Source organism: Callorhinus ursinus, unplaced genomic scaffold (assembly GCF_003265705.2).
Source record: "Callorhinus ursinus isolate GAN/ISIS: 27379988/994484 unplaced genomic scaffold, GSC_fseal_2.0 scaffold5, whole genome shotgun sequence".
NCBI lineage: Eukaryota > Metazoa > Chordata > Mammalia > Carnivora > Otariidae > Callorhinus > Callorhinus ursinus.
Genome location: NW_027397067.1, coordinates 42,380,370 through 42,406,904, shown reverse-complemented (window position 1 = coordinate 42,406,904; position 26,535 = coordinate 42,380,370). Strand labels below are relative to the sequence as shown.

Sequence of the window (26,535 nt, the reverse complement as noted above, 5' to 3'; positions counted from 1 at the left end):
ACCCTATGATTTCACACATGTGGAATTTAAGAAACAAAACAAATGAACAAAGAAAAGCAAGAGACGGGCACCTGGGTGGCTCAGTCGTTAAGCGTCTGCCTTCAGCTCAGGTCATGATCCCAGGGTCCTGGGATCGAGTCCCACATCGGGCTCCCTGCTCAGTGGGAAGCCTGCTTCTCCCTCTCCCACTCCCCCTGCTTGTGTTCCCTCTCTCACTGTGTCTCTATCTGTCAAATAAATAAATAAAATCTTTAAAAAAAAAAAAGAAAGAAAGAAAAGAAAAGCAAGAGACCACAAAACAGACTCTTAACTACAGAGAACAAACCAAAGGTTCCAAAGGGGAGGTAGGTAAGATAGATGAAGGGGATTGAGAGTGTTCTTATCATGAGCACTGAGAAATGTATAAAATTGTTGAATCGCTATACTGTATACATGAAATTAATATAACATTGTATGTTAACTATACTGGAATTAAAAGTTTTTAAAAAATGGTATCTTCTCATGACATTGTCTGTTGAAAAGGCCTAGAAACTATGACTGACCTCAAAAATCAGCATCTCCACACTAGATTGGGTTCTAAATGTCATTTTCCACTAGCAGGCCCCAAGAATCACTGGAGAAATGAATGACTCCATCTCTGGAGCAGGAATTAGGAAAGATGAGCCTGGAATATCTTACCATTCCAGACGACAAAAGATGCTATCAGAGGTCATGTTAAAAGGACTTGGAAGATGATCCATGAGAATGACCCAGGTTCCTCATTTCTGAATGGTAGAAGCATTCATTAAGGGAGGTTTTCTGTGTGGGGATCCACTGGAAAAGGCAATATCCAGTAGGAAGTTGTATTCCCCACTCCAGAGTTCAGGGGAATGTCTAAGTCTTAAGGTGAAGCTATGAGAGTATATGAGATTGTTTTTGGAGAATTAGAGAATGAGGAGGGATGATGATCATCCTTTTCTTGATAAATGAATGGGCACAAAGAAGTCAGGGCTCATGGAAAGGGAGGGTCTATGGAATCACCCAGAGTGACCCAGCCTTCTTGTCTGTAGTGACCTCTGAGAGGACACGTGGGCAGAGTGTAATGGGCCAGGAAACCACACTAACAAGCAATACTGGTTGGAGAGGGAGAAGAGGACCAGGGAGAATGGTGCTAAAGAAGAAAAGGAGTTGGTATCAAGAAAGGAGAAATGAACACTCCCTAGTGATACAGAGAGCAAGCAAAATAATGAAAAAGGTGCCCTGGAGTTGGCAAGTAGTGGGTTGAGTCAGGGTGAATTTAGTGCAGAGATCAGGGAAGAAGAAAAAGATGGAGATGTGTAGCCTCCATCATGGAGGGAAATGACCAGAAGATAAGCAGACAATGTCAACAAAAACTCAGGAACATGGGGAATAGCCAGAAAGCACCATCCTAAATGCAGGAAAGGACTTTACCATAAGTTAAAAGCAATGGTTTAGAAGATAGGTCTATAATCCCTTATCCAAAACCGCTGGGGCCAGATGTGTTTCTGGACTCAGAATTTTTCAGATTTTATAAAATAATGGAACACACACAGTTAATACATAACACTTCATAACCAAATACCCTAATATTTGTGCAGACAAATGTATGATCAATAGCAAGTAGGATAAATAGCTTCACATCAATCCAGGTCTATTTTTGTCATGAAGTAAAATTCAAAGAGCTTTCAGTTCTCAGTGCCTTTCTTTTACTTCAGAATTGCAGATCTACAAGTTTCTGCTGAGCAGATGGTGAAAGGGACATTGAGAAGAATAAAGGTCTAAGCACCTAGGAGGGTGCTTAGACAGAATATACTGGGAAAGGGGACAGCAGAAAAAGGAGGGTGGAGGAGGAAGTCCTGGGAAGTATGGAGAGAAAAGGACTCTGGGTAGAGGCTTAGCACTGAGGGCAAGGGCCAAGATGCCAAGGATATGGGGCACAGGTGAATTGACTGGGTTTATGAATGTTGAGTCCCAAGAAGTATCAGGATAATGAGATTAAAAGACTACATCCGGGGCGCCTGGGTGGCTCAGATGGTTAAACGTCTGCCTTCGGCTCAGGTCATGATCCCGGGGTCCTGGGATCGAGTCCCACATCGGGCTCCCTGCTCCTTGGGAGCCTGCTTCTCCCTCTGCCTCTCTCTCTCTCTCTCTCTCTCTCTCTCTCATGAATAAATAAGTAAAATCTTAAAAAAAAATAAAAGGCTACATCCGTTTTTACTTTCCAAATAAAAAACTGCTGAGAGGCTCTTCTGAAGTCTTTTGAAGAGAAGTCTGCACAAAGTGGCTAAGGGGTCCAGAGGGGTCCATCTTCCAAATGCACCCTGTCTGTGGTATCCCAGCTTGTGGGGGTGGCCAGGGCACTTAAACCTTGGTATGTTTATAGCACAGGACCTCTCCTCATGTGCTTGAGGAAGAGAAGGACCATGTATCTCACAATCATCCAGGCCTTAGCACCCTGAAATGTGGGTGTTTGCAGCCTTAGAGCTCTACTATCCCTTTCATGAGGACCTATAGAAAAAGGATTACCAGGTTTCTTGCCTTTCTCCCTAAAGAAGGTCATTCCTCCGGGAATGACCTTCCTGAGAACCAGCGGTTAATGCTTTAAATGTACTTGGACATCAATGATAAAAGGCATGTCTTAAAGTAAACATGAAATTTTATATGTGTATGGAATGTCTTTTTTCTACCATGCCTTCTAGGTTTAACAGTAGGTATAGAGATTATATTTGGCTTGTTCTAGTAATATTTAATATACTCCCATCAGGCTGGAAAGACTCTTCAGCCTCAGCCAAAGTTTTTCCTTAAAGACTCACATGCAATGAACCCCAGTGAAAGGAAGTCCCTACCCAGGGCGGCAGGAGACCATGCACAAACTGTTTGAGGCAGAACCAGACCCCCAAGTACTGTCATTCCTGCACCATGCACTTCAGCAAAATGAGCAGAGATTAACAAAACATCACATTAAACCACTCAGCTCCCTTTCACAAAAGTCACGGATGGAGTGAGGGGACACCAGGCTTTGGCTCAGACCTGTCAGGATGCCACTGGCCAGGGTCCCTCGGGAAAGTAGAGGGTTGATGAACACCTGAGAGCAGGCATGTGAGCTGGTGTTTAAACAGTTCCAACATATCATCAAGGGCTTCAGCCAAGTTAATGAGAACCAGAGCTCCAGACCAAAATGCTTATTTTGAAAATACCTATTTTTCAAAGATTTTGCATTTTAAATTAAACCATATGAGTAATTGTATCCTAGCTTCATAGTCTATTCTGGAAAATAAAATTCTTGTCCCTTAACTTAGGAAAGAACATCACGATTTTGCAAAAGGAAAGCAGCTAGTGGGGAGAAGAGTAGAGAGTAGAGACCAAAGGTCCCCCAGCTCAAGCTACAGGGGCCACCTGGACCAGCAGGGAAGCAATGGCCCCTGGAAAGAGTTTCCAGATCACTACCTCTCTCTCCCCCAGATATCCAAGTTCACCTTACAGGCTGATCCTACCCCTCCCTTGCTTCTATAGGAGGTGAGAACTAACTACAAACTAGTGAATCTGAAACATTTAAAATTCATGCATTAAAAATAATTCTGTGTAGGGGCACCTGGGTGGCTCAGTCAGTTAAGCATCCAACCACTGATCTCCACTCAGGTCATGATCTCAGGGTCTTGGGATCCAGCCCTGCATCAGGCTCCACACTGGGCATGGAGTCTGCTTGAGATTCCCTCTCTCCCTCTTCCTCTGCACCTTCCCCTCTCTCGTTCTTAAAAAAATTATGTATAACCCAAGCATTGTTTGACGGCCTTTAAATGGGACAAATTCATCTTGTTGGTGTATTTGTTCTTTTCATTTTTTTTTTAAATTTAATTTTCTTTTGTCCTAGGGGTTATCTGCCCTTTCTGGGTTTTATGTTGTAGAGTCATATATTGCTCTAAGCAGGCACCTCCAGGAAAACTGCATAAGGTTAAACAGATGATAGGCCCTCAAACTACAAATTTCCACATACCTACTTCTGTTGTTTCTCCTTCTTTGACTTGGTGATGTTGCACCCAAAACTATTTAGTTCTAGAATATTTTCTTGTTTTTGGAATCAATTAAGGAGCCATCAGTAAAACTTGCTAGTTCTGCAAGAGGCATTCATCCCCCAATCAAATCATTAAATAAGGTGATGACAGGAGGCTGCAGAGAGTGCCCATGGGGAGCCAGATGAGAAGTAGAGGTGGTCTAATGGAGTTAAGCAAGGTTGAATATTCAAATCCTGCCATTTGCCAGCTTTGTGAATAGAAGTTAATATGTACAGAGCTTTACCCATGTCCTAGGCACTCTCCTTATACCCTATAAATTTAATTTTCACATACAAAATCCATTTTCGTGATAAGGAAACAGAGACACCAAGATGTTAATTTTATGTGAACAGTGGCTGAGAACTAGAAAGTGACAGAACCAGGACTCAAACCAAAATCTGTCAAATTCCAAAGCCCTTTCTCTTAAGACTTAGATTTGCAAAGTGAAAATTGTGACAAACTAGGCCCCAGGAGTTTAGCATTGATTCACTGATTTGCATCCAGCTGTGATATGATGGAAAAGAACAAGGCATCCAAATGCTTCTAAATTCAGATTCTTCCCCTTACTAGTGGTATGCCCTTGGACTAGCCATTTAAGCAGAGTTTCAGTTTTCTCAACTAAAAAAATGAAATAAGGGCAAAAGATAAACACCTCGTAGTGCAATTGCTGGGTCATAGGTGTTTAGCCCAAAGATACAGATGTAGTGAAAAGAAGGGGCACATGCTCCCCAATGTTCATAGCAGCAATGTCCACAATAGCCAAACTGTGAAAGGACCTGAGATGCCCTTCAACAGATGAAAGGATCTAGAAGATGTGGTTCATATATACAATGGAATATTACTCAGCCATCAGAACAAATACCTATCATTTGCATCGACATGTATGGAACTGGAGGGAATTATGCTAAGTGAAATAGTCAAGCAGAGAGAGACAATAATTATATGGTTTCACTCACATATGGAACATAAGGAATAGCATGGAGGACCACAGGGGAAGGGAGGGAAAACTGAATGGGAAGAATTCAGAGAGGGAGACAAACCGTCAGAGACTCTGGACTCCGGGAAACAAACTGAGGTTTACAGAAGGGAGAGAGGTGGGGGGACAGGGTAACTGGGTGATGGGTATTAAGGAGGGCATGTGTTATGATCAGCAGTGGGTGTTACATGCAACTAATGAATCGCTGAACACTACATCAAAAACTAATGATGTACTACTATATGTTGGCTAACTGAACATAAAAAAAAAAAAAGAAATGGGCAAAAGACATGAACAGACATTTCTCCAAAGAAGACATACAAATGGTTAACGGACACATGAAAAAATGCTCAACATCACTCATCATCAGGGAAATACAAATCAAAACCGCAATGAGATACCACCTCACACCTGTCAGAATGTTTAAAATTAACGACTCAGGAAAAAACAGATGTTGGTGAGGATGCAGAGAAAGGGTAACCCTCTTACACTGTTGGTGGAAACACAAACTGGTGCAGTCACTCTGGAAAAGACTATGGAGTTTCCTCAAAAAGCTAAAAACAGAACTACCCTATGACCCAGCAATTGCACCAGTAGGTATTTACCTGAAGAATACAAAAATACTGGTTTGAAGGGGCACATGCACCCTGATGTTTATAGCCGCATTATCAACAATAGCTTAATTATGCAAAGAACCCAAATGTCCATCAACTGATAAATGGATAAAAAAGATGTGGTATATACATACAATGGAATATTAGCCATCAAAAAAAAAATGAAATCTTGCCATTTGCTACCACATGGATGGAACTAGAGTATATTATGCTAAATAAGTCAGCCAGAGAAAGACAAATATATGATTTCACTTGTATGTGGAATTTAAGAAACAAAACAGATGAACATAGGAGCAGGGAAAGAAAAATAAGATAAAAACAGAGAGAGACACCTGGGTGGCTCAGTCGGTTAAGTGTCTGCCTTCAGCTCAGGTCATGATCTCAGGGTCCTGGGATCAAGCCCCACGTCTGGCTCCCTACTCAGCTGGAGTCTGCTTCTCCCTCACCCTTTGCCCCTCCCCCTGCTTATGCTCTCTCTCATGTGCACACTTTCTCAAATAAATAAAAAATCTTAAAGAAAAGATAAAAACAGAGAGGGAGGCAAACCATATGAGACTTAACTATAGAGGAAAAAGTGAGGGTTGCTGGAGAGGAGGTCAGTAGGGGGATGGGCTTTATAAATGGGTGATGGGCATTAAGGAAGGCATGTGCTGTGATGAGCACTGGGTGTTCTATGTAAGTGATGAATCACTAGATTTTACTCCTGAAACCAATACCACACTATATGTTGGATTTAAATAAAATCTTGGAAGAAAAAAAAATTTTAAAGACCTAATAATTATACTTATCTCTTAGTCTTAGTGTCAAAGTTATATAAGAAAATGAAAGGAGAACCATCTATCACACAGGATCTCAGTAGATGCTAATTAGGTTACTCAAAAGGAAATATAGCATAGTGTCTAAGTGGCCTCTGGCTCACTCTACAAGATTCAATCCCAACTTGATCACTTGGCAGCATCACCTTGGGCAAATTACTTTAGTTCTTGGCAAAATGGATATAAGGTTGTATTAATCTCTGCTATGTCCTATAACAGTGCCTGACATATAGTATTATATGAATGTTTTTTATTAGAATTATCAGTATGAGTGAGCACAGACTTCTTTAGCATGCTAATTAGTTTTGTTAGTTTTATTACCACATGCTACAGAAAAAAATAATATTAATCTACAGTTTGTACTAGATGGTCCAAGCTAAAAGCTTAACGCTTGGTAGAGGAGACATACATACATAGTTGTGACTCAGTGGGTGATAAAAGTGAATCTCTTATGAAACAGATCAAAGACATTAATTTGGTTTTTCTACACCACTTTTTGGACACACATTGTGTTCCCAATACCATGTTTGGAATGAGAATGCAAAGATAAATGAAGAAGGATCCCTGATCTTAAGAAGTTTATGATCTATAAAGAAACAGATGTGAAAACAAATAACTCTAATGCAGGTACTAAAAGCTACATCGAGGTTAAAGTAAAGTGCTAAGGAAACATCAAATGGTTTTATATTACTTAGTGATACAATCATGCATGCAGAGTAATCACCTTTTCAAGCTGTGGCATAGACTTGGAGTAGGCAAAAAAAAAAAGAGAGAGAGAGAGAGAGAGAGAGCGCCGAGAGAACCCCAATGCAGGAAACAGAGATTCTGTCTTGGCTAGCAGGAAGAAAGAAATGGTCACAACAGTCAGACTATAGGGATTCTGGCAAAATTACAGTGGTGGTGATGGCAACCAAATGTTCAGAAAACCAAAATAAACCTCTAATTTCAAATATTTTAAAGCATTATCCCCCAAAGTATATAAATACATGCCACACCTACAAATTCCAATTTGGGGTTTGCAAAATATAGGCAAAAGATGGCACTACAGTCTAGAAAATGATGCCCTTGGGGAGGTAGTAGTCAAGGCTGAACTGGGCTAGTGGCTGGGGAAAGTAGCCATGGAGTACTGGGTTCAATACAAAATTAGAAAAGGCAGCACCCAACAGAGGCAGCAACAGATGATCCTTCCAAGTTGATGAGAAACCGGCCAGGAAAAGCCAGAGTCCAAAAGTTCTCCATTTCAGGCACCTAGCATAGGACAATTTAGGATACTTCTTTTGAGCAGTTCGCTTACTGGTTGTAAGTGACCAGTGACCTCTGTGTTTGCTAATCATGCTGTATATGGGGTGAATTTCCTAGGAGAAACTTCCCAGAGGCATGGTCCCCAAATCCCCCAAATATAAGGTCAAAAAGACTAATCTAGGAAAATGACAAGGGGGACTCCCTTTAAAGACAATTTGGGACTGGGAGGCCAGAGCGGGCAAGATCAGCAGGGAAGGGGCTGTAGATACCACCAGAATTAAGTCTCCTAGGCTATTCTTCGAGGTCCCACACCACCCCCCTGGACCCCTATGGCTTTCACTTGGTACATACCTTTCTCCCCAACCAGACTATAAGCAGGAATAATGTCATTTTCCTTCACAGATTGCTTGGCATAAAGAGGTAACCATAGTAGAGATGAAATAAGGGTGTGGAATTCAGCCCTGGAAATAATGTGTAGGGATACAGAACGGCACAGGGGTTGAAATGGCAGTCTATGATGCCAGGCTGCCGGGTTCAAACCCTGCCTATCTATTCTTAATAGGTGTATGAGCTTGGGCAAGTAGTTTGTCATCTTGCACCTCAATTTTTGCATTTGTAAACAGAGTAATAATAATGCCCACTCCAATGCTCTGGGAATTAAATGAATATAAGCACTTACAACAGTGCCATACTTTGGTAGATCATGTTATTATTTTCCATGGCCTAATCAATAGTGCGTGTTAATTTGCTTTGCTAAGTTTTTCTCATCTGAAAAATGAAAGTATAAGATCCAGTCTCACAACCTCCATTGAGCTAACGGAAGTCAAAAAACATATTGAATGGAAAATGCAATCCAAATGTTTGTGTTTGCTGTTATCACTGCACCTCGTAGGCATTGGAATCTATGATAGCTAAAATATGGAAACAAAACAGCCACTGAGAGGCTAGACCAGACCCTCTCAAGTCTCACCATCCCAAAATCTTGCACTGGAAAGTTATTTGTAAATGTGAATGCCAGACAAGTGTTCCTTGTTAGCTATGCATGGGCCCTGGAGACCAGCACTGCCATGTGGTAAGATCAAGTGAAGCGACAGACCCTGCCAAGTACAGCTCTGAGCCCATCCTTCACATGTAACTGTGAAAGAACTCCCCCAAAGGCCTCCTGGGCTGTGCAGTGCCCCACCCCCCATCTTGGCCACCTCTCCAAAGACCCCCAGCTTCTCCTCCAGCAATCCTCCGGACTCTGGCCATTCCCAGTTGGCATGGAAGTGCAGAACTCGGCACATTCTTCACTTCATCCCCCTGGATTCACCCCAATGGGGTGGTTCTGCCTGGCTGTCCCATACAGCATCTCTAGGAGAGTTAGAAAGGAATGTGCTTAACTTGCCAGCACCAGGAGCATAACCAAAGCCAGCATGGCCTGTCATCCAAGGTAGTTTAGCGCTCCCATCATCACTACAATACACACACAGAGCAGGCCCTGGGAAGAGTCCACACCCTCCCCAGAGCCAGGGCGGTGGCCAGAAAATCACGTGGGAATGTGGGTTCTCCTGCACAAGCTGGGTCACCGATTATGGAACCTTAAGCTCTTTCCAAGTGGACACCTGACAAGTAAGAGAGAAGAGGGAGAACTGGCAGAAAAACAGCATCTGTCCTTGAAGCTCTTGGCTCCATATAGAACTTAGAATGGCTCGTTTAAGATCAAATCCTACAGCTCTGCAAACCAAGGCCATTTGCCTACCGCTGTGCTCACTGGATGTCACAGAGTACATGCTCAAGCCCCTTGCTTCGGTGCCTTGATCACTTTAGCCAATGCTAAAGGTGCCCTCAGACACTGATAAATCTGTGGAGATAAGCATGCCATTCTCAACACTACAGTCTCACAGGTATTCAAAAATGCTGATTCTCCCACTTCCAACATGGAGTTAGTCCTTTAGCCTGCTTTATTTTTCATCAACAGGATTATGACCCCTAATTCAAGTCATTCATAGTCATTCACCTATTTATTCATTCACTCAATCAACAAATATTTATTGCCTGGCTACAATGTGTCAGACACCAGGCAGAAGAGTGATCAAAGCCAGAGATGATTCCTATTCTTGTGGTCCAGTACATGCATTCTCAACAGAGGCACTACTGCCCCAAAGGGGAACAAACCAGTTCCTAGGTGGGGAAGAAACCTTACTCATTTTATGTATAAAACATATGTATATAGTACATGACATATATGCAAGTGTACACAGACATGTGCATATACATACACACATATATATACACACATATGGTACACATATACATATTTTTATATATGTATATACATATACAATATATATATCAATATACCTATTGTTGCTGTAACAAATTATCTTAAACTACTAAATTTGTGGTAACGCAAATTTATTATCTTCAATTCTGGAGTCAGAAGTCTGAAATGGGTCTCACTGGGTTGAAATCAAGGCCTTGGCAAGACTGCATTCCTTCTGTAAACTCTGGGGAAGAATCAGTTTCCTTGCCTTTTCCAGTTTCTAGAGGTTGCCCACATTCCCTGACTCTTGGCCCTCTTCTATCTTCAAAGCCAGCAATGACAATCAAGTCTTTCTCACACCGCCATCTCCCTCACATTGACTCTCCTGCCTCCCTCTTCCACTTACGAGAACACTTGTAATTATACTGGGCCCACCAGGATAATCTTCCCATCTCAAGGTCAGCTAATTAACAAACTTTAATCCATCTGCAGCTTTAATTCCCCCTTTCCGTGTAATATGACTTATTCACAGGTTCCACGGTCTAAGATATAGATGTCTTGCAGTGGGGGCGGGGAGGAGAGCCACTATTCTGCCCACGACAGTATATCTGTAGCATTAAAATTTTCCAGGGGGAGGATTAGTAAAACATATCTAAAAAGTGCTCTTTAACGGAGCAATAATCAAAGATTGAGAAATCTTGGTCTACCAGAAGGCAGTGCAAGGTCTTGATTAAATCTGTACACACTGAGGTCAGTCAGCCTAGGTTCAAATCCCAACTCTACGCCTACTAGCTATGTGGCTGTGAGCAAGCTACCTAAGCCCTCAGGAAGGACGGTAATAGGACATACTTCCTCAATTATGTGAGAATTAATTAAGTCAGTACATTGAGAGGACTTAGAAATTGTCAAATACAGATCTTCCTTGATTTACGATGAGGTTACATCCAGATAAATCCACTGTAAGTTGAAAATTTAAGAAACAAAACAGATGAACATAGGGGAAGGGAAGGAAAAAAAAATAAGCTAAAAACAGAGAGGGATGCAAAACATAAGAGACTCTTAACTATAGAGAAAAAACTGAGGGTTGCTGGAGGGGAGGTGGGTCTGGGGAATGGGCTAAATGGGTGATGGGCATTAAGGAGGGCACTTGTTGTGATGAGCACTGGGTATTACATGTAAGTGATGAATCATGAGATTCTACTCCTGAAACTAATACTACACTGTATGTTAACTAACTTGAATTTAAATACAATCTTGGAGAAAAAAAACTCTTAAGTTGAAAATGCATTTAATACACCTAACCTACTGAACATCACAGCTTAGCCCAGCCTACTTTAAACATGCTCAGAACACTTACAGGAGCCTACAGTTGGGCAAAAATTATCCAATACAAAGCCAATTTTATAATAAAATGTTGACTATCTCATGTAATTTACTGAATGCTGTACTGAAAGCAGAAAACAGAATGGTTTTGAGTGTAGAGGTTGTTTACCCTGTGCACATGCATAGTTGGCTGGGAGCTGTGGCTCACTGCCCCCTGATCAGCATCGTGACAGAGGATCATACTGCATATATCCCTAGCCTGGGAAAAAATCCAAATTCAAAATTCAAAGTATCGTTTCTACTGAATGGGTATCACTTTCGTACCATCGTAAAGTAGAAAAATTATAAGTCAAACATCATAAGTCAGAGACCATCTATATGCAATAAGTTTTGGATAAATGTTTTCATTAGTGTTAGAGACAATGAAAGATTATTCAAATAATCACAGAAATAAATGTCTAAGTTCACATGATGATAAATGCTAAAAAGAAAAAGAATGCTCTTGCAGTGTTATAAGAGTATAAGCAAGGGGGACTCACAGTGAGTAGGAAGGTAGGGAAGAGTTTCCTAAGGAAGTGACTTCTGAACGGAAATTGGAAGGATGAGCAGGCATTAACTAGGTGAAGAGAAGGGGGGAAGGGAGAGGCACAAAGAGGTTCCCAAACAGAAGAAACATCATAAGGGTGTCCTTGGGGCAGGAGAGGCATGGCACAAACTCGGGGTACTGACAGTCCAGTACAGCTGCCCCATGGAGAACAGAGGCAACAGGGTGGTTGCCAGGCCAGGCTGGAGAAAAGATGGGGCCAGATCTAAGAGCTTGGGCCATATTAAGGATTTTCACCCTCATCCTAAGAACAATAGGAGGCACTAATTGAGCTGAAGCAGAGATGAATGAAATGATCCATGCCGACTGGAAAGGGGAAACAGTGGATTGCAGAGACTAATCTGAAGGTCGTGGGGTGATAGGGGTGGGGAAGGACATGAAGAGAAAGGCAATACCTATGGACCTGTGAAGTGTGGCAGAAAGGAGTGGGTTATAGATGCACACATCTAGTTTCCAATGTCCCATGTGCAGATCCACATGCATCCACCAATGCCCAAAGCCACCCCAAGCATGTGGATAGCCTGTCCAGAGAACAGCCTGCCAAAATCTCTGATCGGTCCTGCCCAGATGTGTGGGGACTTCTTGTGGCACTCTACACACCATTCTGTATCCCGGGTATAAAATAAACTTTAAATTGGATACAGCTTTAACAAAAAGTGGTGCTGGCAACAGCTCTTCTTTTAAGACCTCTGTTTACTATAGAGTGTTTTAAGCATGACGTTTTAATTTCAACTTTTTTTAAATATGTATTCTGTGAGAAATAAACAGAGATGACTTAACTGGAAATTGAACTAGGGTCTCCTGGCTCTTGGCCCACATTTCTACCCAGGGATGACTGCTGTAGCATAAATCCATCTACCCAACCTGCTGCATGACTGGTATGACCTGTGCTTATGTTCCTCTTAAAAATGCATGCACTTCTTAGCCAGAGGGTTCATGGGCCAAACTATTGATCTGTTAGGACTTCTGCTCCAAGGAAGCCTATTCAATTTGTGACATAATGATTCAAGGCCAAATTGTGGCTACACGTATTTTCCCAAAATCCAGGACAGGACCACAGTTTACAAATCAATAACACTGGGTGTTATACGCAAACAATGGATCGTGGATCACCACATCAAAAACTAATGATGTACTGTCTGGTGACTAACATAACATAATGAAAAAAATAAATAGCTCTGAGTTCCTTAAACCATTTGCCATAGCAGTGGTTGGAAAAGAATCCACTCAGAATGAAGAAAGACTGATAGAATCTAAACCGTGGAGAGAAATTAATAGGGATGAGGGGTGAAAGGGGGGGAAAGGAAGGATATTCTTGTTTCTTTCAGAAATAATGAAGTCAAGAGACTTGGGGTTTACTCCCACCTCTGCCACTATTACCTGTGTAACCTTTGGCAACTCAGTTCTATTCAGTTCCACTAAAAGGGAACAAATTAATGAATGAATTCATCAGGCAGGTCAATTAGCCAAACACTATAGGAAGCACTGAGTGTCCAAAGATACCTAAGGCACAGTACCTACACGTGCGTGGAGAGTTTAAAAATGAGAGGTGGATACCTAAACAGGAACAAAAGACCTAATAGTAACAAATACCTAAACAGAAATACAATGAAGTGGCATAAATGATAAAGCATAAATATGCCCAAAGGACTATGGGCGAGACCAATCCCAACCTGGTGCAAGAAAGATTTCCTTGAGGCAAAGACGCTTGTGCTTATATGAAAACATGAGCAAGAATTAACTAGGTAAATAAAGGTGGAAGAGTGCATCAAAGTAAGCCATGAAAGAAAGCTGGGCAGCTCACAGAATTGTCACAAAGGCCGAAGAATCATAGTGGACAGCTGTCACTCTTTAGGCTGCTCAATATCTGAACTTCCTTTGGGGAATTTCCCTCCTTTTGAAGTTTTGTGGGTTTCCCTGCATAGAAGGTGAACATTTCAGATACTATCTTTTCCCCATCCTATGCAATTAGGGGCAGACGTGTGACTTAGGCTTGTACAAGCAGGTCCACATGTCAAAAACATTAAATTGAGAGCTAATGGCACAAAGAAACACAGACCATTAAAAAAAAAAAAAAAAAAAAAAAAAAACACTTCTGGTACTGTGAGCAGCCATATGAAGGTCCAGCTTCTACAGACAGTGGTGCCGCAGGAGTCTGGGCAGTCCTCAGTCCCAGGGTCAAGATGCAGGCAGAGCAGGCTGCAATCTGGGAACCACAACAATACAACCACAAGACACCTGCTTCAGAGTGTGATTTGAGCTAGTTTCAGCTGGGTAGCCTCTGACCCAGTTCTTCAGTCTTTATGGTATTCTATGAGCTGCCCAATGTCAGTTTAATAAATTTTTTTTCTGACCAGGTCAACTGGGGTTGGCTTCATTTATTGCAGCCAAAATATCTGCCTGATATAAGAACAGCATGAGCACAACCTCACAGGTGAGCGACAGTTTGGTGGTTGTGGATGTGTGGTGGGGGCAGCGCAGGCAGTTCAGTATCGAGAAAGCATAAAGAATGAGATGAAAAAGATGGCAAATGAGGCTAGAGGAATACACACGGTCAAGTCACAGAGTGGCTGGGACCTTGGAATTCATCCTAAAGGTGACGGGGGGGTTGTCTTAGCACAGAAGTGGCATTCGCCGTATGTATATTTTAGATCGATTAATATAACTTCAGTAGCAAGGGTGTAAAGTGGACAGGGGAAGATTGGGAAAGGCCAGACAAGGGGCGGTTATGTTAGGGCCCAAAGAAAAGGTGATAAAGGCTGATCCAGGGCAGTGGTTGTGGGGAGAAAGAGGTGATGAGAGCCTTGAGAAACTTTTGGGCAACAAAGCAGGTGATACTTCTCTTCACTTTGAGCTGAGAGAAGTCCCTTTACCATTCTGGGCCACAATTTCTTCAGCTATAAATTGAGAGCCAAGTCTAGGTGTCCTACAAGGCATGCAACAGTCCCTGATTCTAATTATTGGAGATGCAGGCACACCTGCCGAAAGACAATAGAAACTTCACAAAGAAGGGGGGAAAAATTCCTTAGGAGGACAGGTTCAACACGCAAGCCCCTTCTAATGACTAAAATTGCAGGATTAAAATCACAGTCTGTAGAACTGTGAAAGTCACAGCTTATGGTAAGGACGGGTTTGTTTACTGAAACTTACTATGACTGCAGCTGGAAAGAGCAGGATGTCCTTATACGAAAGGAAGCATTGCTTTATACAAGAGGTACACTGCCAGAGTATACTCACATTTGAAAATCTGATGCACTATTAAAAAAAAACACAATTTCCTTTATACACTGGTTTTTTTTTTTTTTTACCCTTTACCCAGTTGTTTTCCCATTACAAAGACATGAACTCATGAGTGGATTTGAGATCTTGAACATTCACAGTAAAATGTTTCCTTCATGAGACTAAAACATTTCTTGATCGACACTATATTCTTCCAACAAAACAAATATCTGAAGGGTTTGGCATCAAAACATACGTGATGGGATTCTCCTTTTAAGAGTGTGTATAGCTAAAATTTTAAAAGGCAACCAACACCAGAAGCATGAAAAATGGACATTTTCACAGACTCTCACAGAGCTTCAGTATGCACAGGAAAAACAGACTTCTGGTCCAAGTAGAATTACTTGCCTTTGCAATTCAGGAGTTCTTTCTTAGCTACAAAAAAAAAAAAAAAAAAAAAGCGTTGTGATTATAGTTTTGTTTGAAAATTTAAGTGAAACAATGGATCGTGGATCACCACATCAAAAACTAATGATGTATTGTATGGTGACTAATATAACATAATAAAATTTTTAAAAAATTTAATAAGGAGGTCCTTTTATTTTTCATTTAAATGTTTTTATTCATTTTCCAAAAGACTCCTCACAGAATCCCTTTCAAATGAGTTATTTTTATGTGAATGCATTTTTTAAATTTTTTTTAAGTTTTTATTTTAATAAGTTAACATACAGTGTTCTATTAGTTTCAGGTATGATACAGTGATTCAACACTTCCATACAGCACCCAGCGCTCATCACAAGTGCCTTCCCTAATCCCCATCACCTATTTCACCCATCCCCCCACCCACCTCCCCTCTGGTCACCATCAGTTTGTTCTAGATAGATTAAGAATCTATTTCTTGGTCTTTTTCCTTTGCTCATTTGTTTTATTTCTTAAATTCTACATATGAGTGAAATCATAAGATATTTGTCTTTCTCTGACTGCCTTCTTAGCATAATACTCTCTAGCTCCATCCATGTCATTGCAAATGGCAGGATTTCATTCTTTTTTATGGCCGAATAATATTACATTGTATGTATACCACATCTTCTTTATCCATTCATCAGTCAGTGGACACTTGGGCTGCTTCCATATCTTGGCTACTGTAAATAATGCTGCTATAAACACAGGGGTGTGCATATCCCTTTCAATTAGTGTTCTTGTATTCTCTTGGTAAATACCCAGTAATGTGATTGCTGGATCATAGGACAGTTCTATTTTTAACTTTTTGAGAAACCTACAAGGAGGTTCTTTTAAAACTATTTCTTTGAAGACTCGAGAATGAAAATATGCCTTGTATTATTTTTCACAGTTACTGAGCTTTTCTATATTCCCCCCCAATGTAATCAAAGGGAACAAGATGACATATCTTTGTCTCCTATGCTATCAAACTCTTGATCACCTCACCAAGAAGGGATACTGAGTTTCTGAAGAAAGACTTGGGATCCAATTTGTTTCTCTGAACAAGCATCTCTGCATGAAGAGCCTAACTCCGCTACTCAGCTATTGTGGGGAAGTATGACCACTTCATCCCAGTCCCTCCTGACTCCAGATAGCCTCCCCCAACCATAGAAAGAACATGACCCTGGGGGACTTGTTCCTAAAAGTCTCTTCATTGTCATGAATATGTGGCCCACATGAAAGTGTAAAATAATACAATTATCCATTTTAGTTTGCTTTTTCTGTCTTTCAAACTGAGGAGTATTTGGCATGTTTCTGATAGATAATGTATATAATAACCCCCTTCCATACTCAACACACACATATACATTCAACCATCCTTCATATACACACTTCTAAATTGGGCAAACAAGAAAAATCAAGTTATGCCTTGTAATAGGAAGGAAGAGTATTTGCCTCTTTTATTCAGCTTGAGTTACCCATTGGAGGATTTTCTCATTTTTGAAAATCACCTTGATTTAGTTAAGGACAGATTTGTTTATAAAAATCTTTTTTAAAGCAACTAATGCACTCTTTCTCAAGCAGAGCTGAATTTTTAATAGCTAAAGACATTACCATCATCCTCCTTCCCTCCCCAACAAAAAGGTGCTTGCTTATTTTTTACATCTGTGTTCCTCGAGACTTCCAGGTTTGTTCCCCCTGCAAAAGCCACAGCAACTTCTAAGGTGCCCAGTAGTGGGGAGAGGTGGAATCCACCCTAGCCAGTGCAGTTCTTTCTTTCTCATATTTCTAATGGTTCCTGAAACACTGAACTTCAGTAAAATTTGCTAAGACGACAAATGTTAATACCTTGAACCAATTCACTCAAAGAGAAACAAGTTGGCCACAGCTGCAGGTGGACAAGGTGAGTAATCCACACACAGGAGGTCTGCCAGAGCAGCCCCTAAGCTGCGGGGCAAATCCCAAGAGGGGTCTCCAGCTAAAAATACTAGAAGACCGTTTCTTGCTGCTAACCAGCTCACCTTAGCCATGAATAATCAGAGGAGGGGAAAGCCACTTTAAAAGAGTTTTTTTTGGGGGGGGGGGGCTGGGTGGCCCAGTCGGTTAAGCATCTGCCTTTGGCTCAGGTCATGATCTCAGGGTCCTGGGATGGAACCCTGCATTGGGCTCCCCGCTCAGCGGGGAACCTGCTTCTCCCTCCCCTCTGTCTGCTGCTCCCCTTACCTGTGCTCTCTCTCTTTCTCTGTCAAATAAAGTTTTTTTTAAAGTTTTTTTAAACATCAATGTACTTGGTATAATTTTCTTGCCCCATCTTTCTTTTTTTTTAAAGATGTATGTCTTCACTGGCTGACAGGGACAAATTTCCCCCTGCTCCCCCGTATAAATCCACCTCACTGTCTACTTCCCCACCTCCCTGCAGCCCTCCAGTTGGATTCTGTGATAAATACTGCTGCTGCTGCCCTGATTTTTATCTCGAATCAGAAACTGAACACAATCTCAAAAACCTGTTTTCTAAACTCCCAGTGACTGAGACAGGAAGGGGTGGGGGGTGGGGGGTGGAGAGGATGGGCGGCCTGTTTGTACACCCACTGGCACTGCCTCTTCCTCACCAGTGAAGCTTTCCATGGAAATTCTGGCTGCATTAGCCTTGGCTAAGCTTGGGACTATTTTTGGAAGCCTAAAAACCTCAGGGGAATGACTTTTACTTTTATTCATGTACAGGGTCCTTACTTTTATTTATTAAAGAAACAAAAACATGTCTCCTGCTTAACTTCAACCAGCTTTCATGTCAAGCAAAACAAAACTTGTTGGCTGGTCCAATCGACCACTGGCCAGGGTAGAGGGGGAGCCCCTTCTGCAGTGCATCTGAAGCATATGTGACCTGGGTATTAATCACCGCTCAGACAAAGGGAGGAGTTGTGGTCTTCTGAGACTCTTGTACCAAAGGAACAACTCTGGGAGAACGTTTGAGTCCGGCTGGGAGAGAAAAAGTATCTGGGCAAAATTCCAGGCAATCTGAAGTGTTTTCAAAAGCATTTCAGGTAGGAAAGAAAAGAAATGGAAGGCTCAGTGCTCCCCCGACTCCCAACACTGTCACTGTGACACTGACATCCTAGAACCTTAAAAAAAAAAAAAAAATCCTCAGCAGAGAGGATCACAGAGTGAGAATCACCCCACAGATTTAGCTTCACCCCCTCCCAGAGTCTAAGTGTTCATTTTAACAAGTTGTGAAGGGCAGGCAGCCAACCCCTCGGCCTCCACAAGACAAATTGATTCAAGGTTTTCTCCCTGAGCCTGCAGCCAGGGTGCCTGAAACAATAGCAGTTGGAGGGGTGCTATTGTTTTATCTCAGTGGTGATTTGAAATGCTCTTACCAAGGACTAGTGGTCCACCAGGCATCTACAGATGGGAGCAAGAAACAGCAAGAAATTCAAGTAAAGTGGAAGTTAAAGCTCTCCTAGGGCACTAAACAGAGCTGCTGTGAAAGTCCGCGGGGAATGTGCTGGGTGTGGCACCACCGGGCCTAGTATCAAGGCTAGGCCTCTGTCACCTCCGCTCTTCCTTTCCTTCTATACCCTCTCCATGGCTCCTCACCTGTTATTCTAGCTGAGATTCACATTATACCCCACGATGCCGGACAATGGCCACAAAGGTCTATGCCACAGTGGGCAAATCAGTCCAGCTCCCCTGGACTGGAGTTTCATCCAGTTAACTGGGTGTGTGACGGAGGCTGCCAACTGCCCGCCCTAAGTCTGTTTCCTCCTCTTCCTGGGCACACGGCTAGAGGACATAACCTCGCTTCCTTTGTGGCTAAGCACAGCCATGTGACTGGCCAACGCACTATGAACAAAAGTGGTGTGCCCCCTTTTTCTCTTCCCACCAACTGGATGTGGTTAATGCTGGAGACCTAAATAGCCACACATCGAAGATGGCAAAGCTGGAAAACATATCCCAGAATCACCATGTGAAAGAAAGCTGACCTTTAACCAAAATATCTGACCGGGACTATTTCACGTGCAAGAAATAAACATTGACTGCTTTGGACCACTGAAGCTTTATGGCCAGTTACTGCAGTCTACCCTACCCTAATACGGTGTGATTAAAAAACCCCTACCCTGCCTACCTCAAAGGACAGTGGGAAGAATCAAATGAGACATTTTGTGTGGAACTATATCACATCCTTCAAGTCTGGAGCAGAAATAACATCATCTGTAGAGAGCAAAGCACCCATAAATTAATGGCATGTACTGAATCCAGGCATGATGCTATTTAAATGTTTTGTAAGAATTCTTCCGTTTAATCCACATAACGACTATGAAACAGATACTACTGCCATTCCCGTTAACCAGATAAGAAAACTAGGGCTTACAAGAGTGAACCACTCACCCCACATTCAACTAGAGTTGAGAACAGCACGTCTGACACCAAATGAATAATTGGGACTTTTTAATTAAGTGAAACTTTAAAAGCACTTTGCTTCAATTACCTATTTCAAAAGAAAGCCATCTTTGGCCTACTATTTGCCATCATGCTGACTCAGTTTTTCCAATTTATTTTCCATCTACACACACAGTTCCCATCCACGGCAGCTAGTGTTCTTTCAAACAAATGATGCAGACTACCACCTAGATTCCTATCATAAGTTTGGATGCAGGATTTGACGTTTACTAGGTGTATTTTAAAATCTCAGTCCAGTACACTTTTTTTTATTCCCTCTAGGACCTCTTTTGTCCTCTTAAGTGCATTTAATATAAGCTAAAAGACAAAGAAACGCTGTTTAATGGGTGAAAGAGGGCAAGGGCACCTCCCAGGTATTAACTCATTTAAGAAATCTTAAAGCAAGGTTACCTCATGCTTCCACCATTAGAGTCCCAAAGTACAATTACCAAAGCCTAGTAACGAGACCACCAAAGGTAGGCAGGCCATTATAAAAATTTAAGAGCTCTTGAGTACTACGGTTTTGCAGCCGGTCAGCTCAGTTATTTAGCACATGTTTTTTCCATCCTTGCAATGCATGGGGAAAATTCAGTGTCCAACATCTTTTAAAACCACATTTCCACCTGTGTGGGGCAGTGGAATTAATAAGCATATAGAATAACCTCACAAATTTGGATCCCACTCATCTGGAATTCATGATATTTCAGTTACGCCTATGTGGGCCTGGCCAGAGAAAGAAGCTGGCAGGGGCGGAGAGGTCAATGCACAAAGCTAGAGTGAAGTAAGGACTGGCAGGGTCAAGGGGGGTGGGGAGAGAAATCAGGCTGCAGAGCTCAGAGACCATTAAAAATACAGGTTTTAATGATCAAATTAAAATCATATATATGAAGTCACTAATTGTGGGCCGAGATGGACTTTACCCTCTGATATTAATGTGGGTTTGGGAAATGAATTTAAACACACTAATGAAATCAGAGGAGGAATGTTTCATTTACTCGCAGATTAAACCAAACTGTATTTTCTTGTATTTTGCAGAAATACATTCACAAAAGCTATTGGCTGAAATCTATTCACTGAAGGAGGGAAACAGCATAAGCCTAAGAGTCTCCCTGACATAAAAATGATAAAATTCCAGTCTACAAAATATAGTTCAAATCTGAGACACGTAGTAACTCTGATAACCCTCCTACAATCCCTGACCATTCCCACATACAAGCAACCTGTTGTTGAGTCTGTGAGGTGTAGACTCCTCTGCAGACAGGAAGTAGATAGATCCAAGCTCAAAACTGACCATGGACCTACCAAGGTAAGGCCATGTTTACTGTGCTTATTTCTGTTGTTTAAAAAAATAGGTGATTTCAAACTAGACTTCTAAACCACACTAGATTAACCATCCTGGGGTTCATTCTCCTCCATTTTATCCTAGGGACCTGCTCCCTCCAGCCTCTTCAGACATCCTCTAAGATTATGAACACAAGGCAGCCTTGTTACCTTTGGGGATGGTTTCCGTTCTGATGCTGTTAGAGAAGATAAAAAGCATAAATAGCCCTACAGAGACAAATAAACATGCTCCACTACCTCCATGAGACACCAAAATATATCATTCTCTCTTAAGGAAAAGAAAATATCAGTATGGTATGACAAATACCTTCTTATAATAGAGCAATACACTAGGCAGAACAAAAGTTAAAAGAAAGGAAATCTCCACTTAAACTGTTTATTGAATCTTCTTTTTTCTTCAAACCAGAAAGCAGTTCACCATCTTAGGTTTCCAGAGCTGTCCCAAGACCTTTGCCTGTTTCTCATCTCTTCCAGCCATTTTCCAGCTATTGATCAGAGGAAAAAGACAAATAACTGAAACTGTAATCCTAAGAAGAAAAATTATTTTGTTCTGATTATTAAAGCATTCAGAAAATACAAATATAAAATAAAAAACACCTATAATCTCACAGCCCAGAGATATCATTTCATCCTTTTAAACTTTTTCTATATATAAATATGCATATGTCATTTTAAAATTTTTACCAAAATAGTAAGGCTTTATAGTCTTTTTTTTTCCTCCTTAAAGAATACATGATGGTTACATTTCCTGATCAATAAAGATCAACATTATCATGGTGATTGTACATCATAATTTGACCAATCCTCCATTGATTTTTATCAAGATATTTTCTAATTTTCCTCCTTTATAAAGAATGCTATGATAAACATTCTTTGTGCATACCTGGGTGAAATTGCTTTATTTGATCCTCTCTTTAAGCATATACATTGGCTAAGGATTTCAATAGTTATTGTCATCCTTGCACAGGGGCCATGCTAATCTTCTCTGTATCGTTCCAATTTTAGTATATGTGCTGCCGAAGCAAGCACATAGTTATTGTCAAACTGTACTTCACAATGTTCTGAATATCTAAGTTTACTATCCTAATAGAAAAGTAAGCAAATGCCCACCATCCACCTTGACAACTCTTAGCATTAATAGACTTTTTTACTCTTTGCCATTCTGATTGTTGTTCAGTTTCTAGTAAAGCAAGACAAGCATTTTTGGCCATTCACATTTCCTCCTTCACGATTTATCTACTGCACAGTTTTTCTAATGATATACTTTGCTTTTTCTGAATAATTGGGACCCTCAGCTGCTCTGAATTTGCTCCAAAGTTGTCCTTGCCTTCTGCCACAGATCTGTTAGTCTCAAACTAAAGGTGTCTATTGTCATCTTTCCTAAATCAGCGTCCCTCTCTCATAGCTATGGCTTTTCTGTTAGCTTTGGATATCTTAAAGGAGCCATACTGTGTGTGTATGTCTCTCTCTCTCTCTCTCTCTCTCTCTCTCTCTCTCTCTCTCGATTAAAATGGTAGGAGGTGGGACAAATCAGAATGTTATAAGTGATGTAGTAAGGGGCTCTGTTAAACCCTAACCTATATTTTTCTGCTGAGCCTCAGACATGAATACTGGGATAAAATTTGAAAATTTTAAATAACAATCTTCCTTGGAGCCACCAGGAAAACTTACTGGACCCTATACCCACCCATTCACTGACCCAGGTAGAATTATAGCAGAGATGAAAAACAAACAAACAAACAAAAAAAAAAAAACTGCTTTAATGTTCAATTTCTGAAGTTTTACATAGATGTTAAAAATTCATAACAAAAATGTGGAAAGCCAAAAATTTTTGTGTCATAGGAACCAGCATTTTTAAGAGAAAAGATCTTTGAGAATTAAAAGCTACATGATGAAAGAAGCAAAACTTAGAGTTTATAAGCCTGTAGTTTTGATCTATGAGAAACGTGGCACCTCCCCTTCAAGCATGACGGGGGTAAGAAGTGAGGTTGAGTTGGAAATATTGGTGGGGGCATTATTTAATTACTCCAAAGCCAATAGCACCCTGAGAAATTGCTCAAATTAATGAACCAAGGGGAAAAATAAATGAAGAGTCAGAGAGTGTGTACAGAGACCAGATGAGAGCTGTCCAGCCTAGGAAGGGGGGATGCTTAATCTGGACAGAGCTCTGTGAATTGATGCTGAGAGGGCCAGACATAGAGGGACCCTCAGGAGGAACTGAGTCAGCTCTGAGACACGGTCCAGTCTCTTGCCCAACACAAAGCCATTGCCCAGTACCAAGGATCCATGTGGTAGCTGATCCCAAAGCTGCAGACTATCAATCACCATTCCTGTGAGCTCCTTCATCGCTTGTGCTGAGCATCATCTTAACTGTCCTCATTTCCAACTCTGAGCACTTCCTCCAATAGCCGCATACCACCCAAGAATCTTCCTGGTACATCCAAACTGTCCCAGGTGGACAAGGCCCATTCAACAGCTCATCACTTTTATAACCCTCCTGAAGCCAAGGGTGGGAATCCTGACATTGAGCAAGGCAGGGATTAGTGTAGAAAGGTAAGCCCCAGGCACATGATCTTTGAAGGGAGTGAACAAAAGCCCTAGAGATTCCCGCCCCACCCTCCTCATTGCCTACCACCTGCTCCAATCAGGATAGCTGTGAAATGAAGCCCCATTATATCTGCCTGGCCTCACCTGTGAGAAAAGTGAACCAGCTCTGCCAAGAGTCTACTTGCTGAGAGTCTGAGAAATCTTTTAGGGAAAACACCTAAAAATGAAAGAAGCAGACACACACAGTCTGCTCAGTATCACCCTCTAACTTCCTGAGAGCAAGGACTTTACCTTATCATCACTGTATTCTAAGTATCTGGCCCAGTGGCAGACACCCTGAAGTTCCAGTAAATGGTTTTGGGAATGAATAAATGGATGGATGGAATACAGCACAATGTCCCTAACTTGGATTTGTCCAAACTACAAGAACGTTGAGAAATGTTAGTCAAGAACATACAGCTGCATTTTCTCTGGTCTCTCACTGAGAAATTAAGAGACAAAGCAGAAATATTTTCCTACCTTGAAGGAACAAAGAAGGGGACATAGCCATGCTTTCCATGCCTGCCCTGAACACAATGTGACTCTGGCACAGGGAGGGCTCCAGAGAGCACAGAGCAGGTAGGGGCTCCGGATAATGGCAGTCCTGCTGATGACGGTGACTGTACCCATAATCACCTTAGGAAGCCACCTAATGGGTGCATTACCGGGAGATGACTTGGGAGAGGTTTCATGAAAAAGCTGGGTCTTGAGACAACCTTTTATTACTTAAGTATTTACTGAGCATCTATTAGCTGCAGATAGCTATGCGTCAACCTTAGAAAACTGGGGAAATTCTGAATGAACACTGAGAAGTGGAGGGGACACTAAATGGAGAGAACAAAGTAAAGATACGAAGGCAAGAAAAACAACAGAAAAAAGACTCACAATTTACAAAGCAATTTGACATATATCATCTCATTTAGAAGGGAGATAATAGTGAGCAGATAAACAGGCAAGTCTAGAGTCAATAACACATGGGGCTGATAAGTCTCAGCTGGGGGGATATATTGGTAAAGACAATGCGTGCAAAATAGGGAAGTGATCTATTCTCTCCCTCAAAGGCTTTCTGGATGGAAGCAGGCAGTTAGACATTACTTAAAATTTCCATACAATGGTACTTCTCTTAGACCAGCTGGGCAGAGGCTAGAACTCACCTACCTTGGATGTCAAGTTTCCAGAACTGTTTCCTCATGGCGCATGTATTCCACACCACAGCACATTTTTAAATAGCAAATTTGGGCGAGGTTTTTAAACATAAAATTTTTAAGTGGTTTCATGACAGTTGCAAAAACCGGACTGACTCAATGAATTTATTCGTCAGAGGATCCTGGGCAGTTAGAATTCCAGGTTGCTATTTACAAGACCAAGGGTTAATTAATTCCCTTCTTGCATCTTATAGAGCTGCCACTGCTGCATACCCATGGAGAAAATGCTGAATGCTGGATTCATGATTGAATGAAATAAACGCTTTGTAATCAATGGTAATCTGTATTTTAACTCCCACCCCAAATTTCAGAAGGTGGCAAGGTCTGACACCTTTCCCCATCTAGAGGCAGGTAACATGAAAAATAATGCCTTGCTTCCTTTTCCCCCTCTTAGTACATCTCCAACCTATGCCTCAAACTCTGGCTAACACAGCTCTTGAATTAATGTGTAGAGAGTTTCCCAAGATCAACACTGACATCTTTCATCAAAGCCTTAATTCAAGGCTAACTGGTATTTTAAGGTAACAGAACCAGCTGTGCACACAACATGTTTGCCTGAGACACCTCTGCAAGATCCAGGCTTCTTAATATAATCATTCAAGCATGAACGAGTCCAGCAGCTCCCTGGAATCTCTGACCAGATAAAGGCAGACAGGCAGCTACCCTTAGGAGTTTTGCATTCCACGCTGAGTCCAGCTGCCTTGACCCCCTGGGAATTTCTTTCTCTGTAATTCCAAGTATTTGGACCAAGCAGCTTCATCCTCAGCAATTTGACAGTTCAATTAATATTGTCATACCTAGATAAATGGGACTATAAAACATCCATGTGTCATTACAATATGGTCTATTTTTAGGAACCACCCAAATTGGACAGGGTCTTAAAACAGGTCACTGAGGCCTCTGAATTTACGAATTCCTGGTCAGAGGATGGTCTCTCCTGCTCTCAGGTGCCCTCCCTTCTCGGTTCCTTCTAGCAGATGATCGATTACCAGTGTCATGGGTCAAAAAGTTCATTTATCTGCTGCACATCCCCCAGAACTTAGTCTCTGATGATACAACTCTGCAAACGCTTGGGAGCAACAGACTAATTTCTCTAATGAAACTTGCTTCACTCTGGAGACTGGGAAATGAGGGTAGACTGATGGCCCTTTGCTTCCACCACCATTGCCCCTCTTGTCTCAAAAGCAGTTCTCCTTCATCAGAAGCAAAGTGAATAAGATCTGAATACTGGGACAGGATTCTGACATTAAATTATCTGATTCCAGAGACTATACACCTTGAGGAAATGGTCCCTTCTGGGAAGCAGAAAACCTGATTGGGCAAGAAATACAAAAAGAGTTTCTAGCCTTTGGAGGTACCAAGCAGATTTTATTTCAGAGAGCCGCAAAAACTGAAATGAATTATTTTTCAAATAAAGTAAAATAACCTCATGTAT

The 26,535-nt window shown here is 41.5% G+C and overlaps 1 non-coding gene and 1 pseudogene across 1 annotated transcript; both read right to left on the bottom strand.

Moving 5' to 3' along the window:
• LOC112823648 (cytosolic 5'-nucleotidase 3A-like) overlaps nucleotides 1-26,535 on the bottom strand; it is a 235,815-nt pseudogene that overhangs the window by 52,734 nt on the left and 156,546 nt on the right.
• LOC112823774 (U6 spliceosomal RNA) lies at nucleotides 22,232-22,338 on the bottom strand. The gene has a single exon (XR_003208132.1). It is a non-coding gene; the product is annotated as a U6 spliceosomal RNA (small nuclear RNA).